Here is a 7,769-nt window from a genome sequence, read left to right as displayed (position 1 = left end):
TCCGATCGTCAAAAGTCGTATCTGATTTGAAAAGAAGAGATATAGAGTTCAATGTGGGTGATCGTGTGTTCTTGAAAGTTTCTCCGTGGAAGAAAGTTTTACGGTTTGGTAGAAAAGGAAAGCTTAGTCCACGATTTATCGGACCATCTGAAATCATTGAGAGGATCGGTCCGGTAGCTTATAGATTGGCCTTGCCTCCAGAACTTGAGAAGATCCATAATGTATTTCATGTATCTATGTTGAGACGATATAGATCAGACCCTTCACATGTGATTCCTCATCTCGAGATAGAGCTACAATCGATATGACTTATTCGGAGGAACCGGTGAAAGTATTAGCTCGGGAAGTTAAAGAACTACGGAATAAACGAAAACCGTTAGTAAAAGTGTTATGGCATCGACATGGATTGGAGGAGGCAACCTGGGAAACAGAGGAGTCAATGAGATCACAATATCCAAATCTGTTTTAGAAACAAATTTCGAGGACGAAATTTTTAAAGGGAGAGTTGTAATGACCTAATTTTCAAGTGGTGTCGAAATGGTGATTTGAGATCACTAAATTCGACAAATAAGATTGAACAAGATAGTAATTTAATATTTATGAGTCAAGTAAGAATTTAGAAGAATTTGTGAAATGGTGAAATTAGTGAATTAAAAGAATTTATTAGGTCAAGCGGGTCAAAAATGAGGTATCGAGACCTCAAAGTTGAAAATCGAGCTATAAATATTTTTATAAATATTTATGGAGTGTCATTGAGTTAGTATTAAAGTTTCGTTAGAAAATTTTAACGTTTGGATGGCTAATTAATTAAAAAGGACTAAATTGAAAATAGCGCAAAATTTGTTAAATTGTGAGTAAATAGCTTAAGTATGTAAAAGATGGATTTAAAGAGCAATTAGACCCAAAGGTTAATGGCTGGACGGTTTGGGTATGAAATAAGCAAGAAAACAATGTGAACAAGGGGCAAAATTGGAAATAGCATAAAAGTTAATAGTTAAATAATGATGTAATTGAAAAATCTAGACATTTCTTCATATTTTCTCAGCTAAAACGCCATAGAAGGTCTGGAGAAAGCTGGTTTTCATATTTTACATCATGTGAGTTTAATTCTTACTTTTCTTGATAATTTTATGTTTTTATGACTTTTACAATTAGGTCCACTTGTAGAATTCATTAGTTTTTGATTTTATGGGTGAAATTGGAAGTTACCCTGGATGGATAAGGGAATTTTATGATGAATTATTATGAAATTTAAGTTCTAATTTTATATTAAGGTGGTTTTATTAAGTGATTTTGATAAGAAATGATATTTAGGACCTAATTGTGAAAAAGTTGTGAATTGAAGGTTTCTGTTGAAATTAAGAATATAAAAGGTTTTGAAATAGTTTATAATGATAAAATAAAGTGTTAATTGAGAAAAATTAGTTCAATTGATGGGTGAATTGAGAAGGGACTAAATTGTGAAAATTGTAAATTTTGGGGTAAAAGTGCAATTTCAAAATTTGAACAGCATAAATTGTGAAGTGAAATAGAATTGAAATGGATGCTAATGAAGGAATGATTTTATAATTATAGATCAAGAAAACGAACTGAATCGTGGAAAGGAGAAAATTCAAGAATAGTCCCTGAATTTCTACGACTTTTACAAATTAGTCCGGTAAGTTCATATGGCAAAGTTGAATGTTTTGATATGAAAATATTATGATTGTTAAAGTATTTTATTGTTGATGAATACTATCAATTTGCATTAACTAATGAATAATGTGTAACTAAAAGTATAAATTAGTAGGAACAATGGATTTGAGTGCTTCTATTCGTGACCTCGATGAGTTGATTGAAACATATGTGACAAGTGTGCCCGTTTAAGACCATAGCTGGGATATGGCATCGGTGCAATGTGATAATGTGACTCAGATAAGACCATAGTCGGGCTATGGCATCAGTATAATGTGATAATGTGATTAGTATAAGACCATGTCAGGATATGGCTTGGTATGATATGTGAACCGTGTAAGACCATGGCAAGGCTATGGCTTGTGTGTGATGCGTATCAATGTGAAAGTCCATGGTTTACTATGGCAATGTGATAATGAAGCACTCAATTCCTTATTGTTCCCTAATTTGACAATGAAGTAAATGAGAAATGGGCCTAAGGGAGTTAAATTGTGAGTTGCCATATGGAAATTATTCCAATGAGTTATTAATGAAATTGTGATTTAGAGGATGAAATAGTTAAACTAATAGATATATGATTGTGTAGGATATTTGATATGATTTGTGTTTATATGCCTATGAGCTTACTAAGCTTCAATAAGCTTACTTGTGTGTGTTTAATATTTTTATGTAGATTGACTTGAAGTGAAGTGGGTAGATCGGATCAACACAACAGGCACACTATTCAGATCAATTCCGGTAGTTTTGTTTTATGTTTAAAGATTTATATGGCATGTATAGAGTTTGAATGAATTGAAGTAAAGATGTTATAAACTAGTTAACAATATTTGTACTAAAACAGTTTTCGGTAAGTAGTAGTAGTTTGACTTTGAAAAATCACTAAAAATAGTAGAAATGGAATTAAATAATGAATAAATTATGGAATCGAATCTTGATGAGTCTATTTTCATATGGAAGAAGCAAAACAGGTATATGAGCTATATTTTATGAGATGTTTAAATTTTTGTGAAATAGGGCCAGAGCGATTTCTGGATCCCCTGTTCTGACTTTGGAAATTTACCATAAATTTTACAAAGATAATTAGAAGTCATACTTTATATGTACAGATTCCTTATTGAGTCTAGTTTTATTAGAGACAAACGGCATAGTCATTGAAGCTCTGTACAGAGAGATATCTGATTCGTAATACACAAAGGTCAGAGTAGTCAAACCACGAAACAGGGAGATTTTAAATAATAAACTGTACTAATTGGCTTGACCAAAAATTCTAGAAAAAAATTGGTAAGTAGATATATGAGTATAAATTTAGAGAAAATTTATGGATTTGGATTTCGAGTTTTATAACTCGAGTTATTTAGCAACTATGACACAGTTGGACAGCTTGTCTGAAAAGTATTATATAAATTATCTAAATTTGGTTAAGTGCTCAAATAAGTTTAGTAGTGCCTTGTGCTCGACTCCGGCAACGGTCTCGGGTAAGGGGCGTTACATCAATTTTCTCTACTAAAACTTCGATGAGATCTGTTGTGGCTTCGAGCCGTTCCAATACCATTTCAAGGAGAAAGATCCACTGAAACTTCAAGGAGATACGAATAGTGGCTTCGAGCCTCTCCAGTGCCATTTCAGGGAGAAGAAAGTTGTAATTTTCAGCCTGGTACCCTACTGCTTAGGGGTTTAAGGCCCATCGTCTTCTGTCTGTTACCCTACTGCTTAGGGGGTTAAGATCTGGAAATTCAGCCTGTTACCCTACTACTTAAGGGTTTAAGGCCCTTCGTCTTCGATCTGCTCCACTACTGCTTAGGGAGATAAGATATGCAATTTGGTTTGTTACCCTACTGCTTAGGGGTTAAGATCTAGAAATTCAGCCTGTTACCCTACTGCTTAAGGGTTTAAGGCCCTTCGTCTTCGATCTGCTCCACTACTGCTTAGGGAGATAAGATCTGCAATTTGGTCTGTTACCTTACTGCTTAAGGGTTTAAGACCCTTCGTCTTCGATCTGTTTCCCTACTTCTTAGGGGGTTAAGATCTGGAAATTCAACCTATTACCCTACTGTTTAGGGGTTTAAGGTTTGAAAATTTGGCTTGTTACCCTATTGCTTAGGGGGTTGAAGCCCATCACTTTCGATCTTTTTCCCTACTGCTTAGAGGGTTAGATCTGTAAATCTTCAGTCTGCTCCACTGCGACTTCAGGGAGATAAGACTTGCTGGATTCGATCTGTTCCACTGCGACCTCAGGGAGACAAGATCTGTAATTTTCAGCCCATTACCCTACTGCTTAGGGAGTCAAGGTCTGTAAATTTGGCTTGTTACTCTACTGCTTAGAGGGTTAAAGCTCATCATCTTCGATCTATTTCCCTACTACTTAGGGTGATAAGATCTATAAACTTCAGCTTGTTACCCTACTGCTTAGGGAGTTAAGGCTTGTGAATTCAACCTGTTACCCTACTGCTTAGGGGGTTAAGGTCTGGTGAATTCACTGATTCTAGGAACATGACCTGTAGAATCAGTTCCATGTATTTATGCGTATGCCAAAGAATTAGGATGCTATGATCAAAATGAACCAAATGCTCCTAATTAGATGCGTTATGAATATGTCAAATAATTAGGATGCTATGATCGAAATGAATCAAATGCTCCTAATTAGATGTGTTATGAATGATATATGAATGAAAATGATCCCTTTAAAAAGGCTTAAGGTATCATCGCTCGTTGTTCATCAGGACATTATCACTGACGTGTTACGCTGCCATCTTGTTCGGTTGGTATTCTTGACAGAAAAGTCAAAGAAACAATCACATTTTGCTCAGCAAGCTTGCCCCACTGTAATTTTAGAGTTTCTTCCACTGTACCTTCTAGGACATAAAGTTTGTTCTTCCTGCTGCATTTCAGGGGAATAATCATTTAATTTCTTCTATCCATCCTGCTGCCACTCAAAGGTATAGGATTTGCGTTCCTCAGGTGTAATGAACAAATGTATATGCCTGATATGTGACAGCCCTAAAGTGACCCTAGTCGAAAAGTGGTTTCGGGACCGCTAAACCGAGTCACCAAATTATTTGAATATGATAATTATTGTCTAAAATATGTGAATATGAATGTGTGAAAGTTTTAAGCTTCGATTTAGTTAATTGCTTGTGAATTTAGTTAATAGGACTTATGTGTGACACTTGTGAAATGTGATAGGTTAATCTATAAGGACCTATTAAAGCATGTAGTGAAAACAATGGTTTTGCATGTCAAATACTCCTTTTTTTATACATAGTGGCCGGCCATGATGGTGCATATATTAGAATATGTAGTGAATCTTCATGAAATGGTCATTATTTTATGTAAAAGAAAGGAAATAAATAAAAGAAATACTAAGGATAATAAAAGAAAGAAAAGAATGAAAGTGTGATGAAAACAAGAGAAGAAATCGGTTCTTCTTGGCTGAAATGAAAAGAGGAAGAAGGGAGTGAAGCATTCGGTCATCTAAGGTCAATATTAAGGTAAGAAGTTTTGGTTAATTTTCGAAATATTAGTTAAATCCTAGTAAATTTCTAAGTTCCTTATTGGACCCGTGTTAAATTTTTGATATTTGGTGAATGAATATGGGTTTCGGTCATGGTAGATAACAAGGAATGTGGTTGTTGTTCTTGTTAATTTGGATGAATTTTGGTGGATAGGTGTTTGAATCAAACAAATGATCATGTGTGTACACTAGGTGCTAGTTGAGAAGAATCGGTCACTATATTGGAGGCCATTGCCGAATATGAACTTAGTTATTGTGAGTGATGAATGTGTTTTGAGTTGATGGAATAAAAGAATGCTTAAAGATGAGTTACAACAAATTATATGTTAAGCTAAGGTTGTTAAATTATCAATCTTTCTTCCTAGCCGAATATGTGTTTATAAAGTTGAGTTGTTAAATAGATTTTGAAGTTAGCCCATGCATTTATTTTTGAATTTAAGAAGAATGATACATTCGACTATGCTTTGATGTGCTTGGATTGTTGTTCATTGAGTAAATGATTGAGGAATGGTTAGAAGAATTTGAATGCTAAACTAGTTGATTTGTTTATAATGTCCGATTATGACCATTTATAGAGATGTGAATGAATTGTTGTTATGTGAATAAATATTTGTTTGATGATATATATATGTATTCGCAATGGGATAAAATGTGTATTAAGGCAAGTTTCATGGTGATTATGCTTGTGATGTTGGGGTAATATTCGGCAATATGATTAAATTCATGTATAAGGAAGCAAGATAAATTAAGTGGCTCTTTGCTTGTGAATGTGAATTAGATATAAATTAAATAAGCATGAGATCGAGTCATGGCATGAATTATTAAATATGATACATATTGAAATCTATTATTTTAGGTATAGATTAAATGATATGTGATTGCCAAATGTGATTGTTAAGTGAATAATATTAGTTAAGTACTTAAGCAAATCTATTGTTTTACTTAAGCTTAAGAGCAAAGAGGATCAAAGTCGGATAGGGGAAAAGAGAAAGTAAACGAATAGCCGTGGATATCTAGTCGTCGACCACTTCCGAAGTAAGTTTTAAGTGATTAAACGTTGAGTAAATTCAATCATAATAGGACATAATGAGTTGATTTAATAAGATATGATGTGGCCATGATATGTTTTGAACTCAAATGGTGAGTTCATAAGTGTTTGGACTTGGAAATTTAAGAGCAAATTGTAATATTTTGCTTAGGACAGCAGCAGTAACGTGATTTTAGAAAATCACCATAAATTGATGGTGTGGAATTATAGGCTAAATAAAATATGTAATCAAAGCTTAATTAGTCTAGTTTCTTATAAAAGAGACTGTGTGAGCAAAGAAATTTCCTATAAAGAGATATTTAAAGTTGAGTGAGACGGTGTCAGAATGACTCTGAAATCCCCTGTTCAGTTTTTAGAAAATCATTATAATTTGTACAAAAATGGTTATAAGATAAACTCTATATGATTAGACTCCTTAATGAGTATAGTTTCAAATGAAATCAAATAGAACACATTTTGAATTCTGTACAATGAGAAATTTGATTCGTAGTGAAGAGTGGTCAGATTAGTCAAATAGTGAAACAGGGGAAACTTTAAGAAAAATCTGGTATTGATTGACCAAACCTAAAATTCTGAAAATTTTATGGATGGAAGATATATGAGTCTATATTGAGGGAAAATTAACGGCAATTGATTTTGAGTTTTGTAGCTCCAGTTATAAATAATTTAGTGACTATTGCTCAGGAAAACAGCTTGTAGTGAATATGTGAATTTGTTGTAAACATTGATGAAACTATTTAAGTTGCTTATAAGCTATTGCTGAAATTGATGCATGAGATATGTATATATGGTAAAGCCGAATGGCTAATGTGAAGTATGTATGAGATATGTATATGTGGTAAAGCCGAATGGCTAATGTGAAATATGTATGAGATATGTATATGTGGTAAAACCGAATGGCTAATGTGAAATATGTATGAGATATGTATATGTGGTAAAGCCGAATGGCTAATGTGAAATATGTATGAGATATGTATATGTGGTAAAGCCGAATGGTCAATGTGAAATATATATATGAGATATGTATATGTGGTAAAGCCGAATGGCTAGTGTGAAATATGTAGGCGATGTGTGTATATTGTGGCCGAATGACCAAATGTGAAAGGTGTGTATTATTAGATATTTGATGAGGCGAATGAATTACAAATATGATAGTCGATGTGAATGTTGTAACATGTGATTAAATGTACATGAAACTTGGAAATATATTCCGGGTAAGACCCGATGACTACATGTGGAGATTATGTCCGGGTAAGACCCGATGACTACGTGTGGAGATTATGTCCAGGTAAGACCCGATGACTACGTGTGGAGATATTGTCCGGGTAAGACCCGATAACTTCGTGTGGAGATTTCATCTGAGCTAAAGGTCTCGCCGATAATCCGAGTAGAGGTTAAAGCTATAAGACTTCGTGATAAGAATTGCTTATAAATATATTCAATACGAAAGGTTAAACAGGTATGTACTCCAAGTTTATATGTGAGCTTGATTTGAACTAAATCATAAGGTAGCTATGTGATGCATACGAGAGCAAT

The sequence above is a fragment of the Gossypium arboreum genome, chromosome 9, assembly GCF_025698485.1.
Source record: "Gossypium arboreum isolate Shixiya-1 chromosome 9, ASM2569848v2, whole genome shotgun sequence".
Taxonomy (NCBI): domain Eukaryota; kingdom Viridiplantae; phylum Streptophyta; class Magnoliopsida; order Malvales; family Malvaceae; genus Gossypium; species Gossypium arboreum.
Note: the sequence above shows the minus strand (reverse complement) of the source record.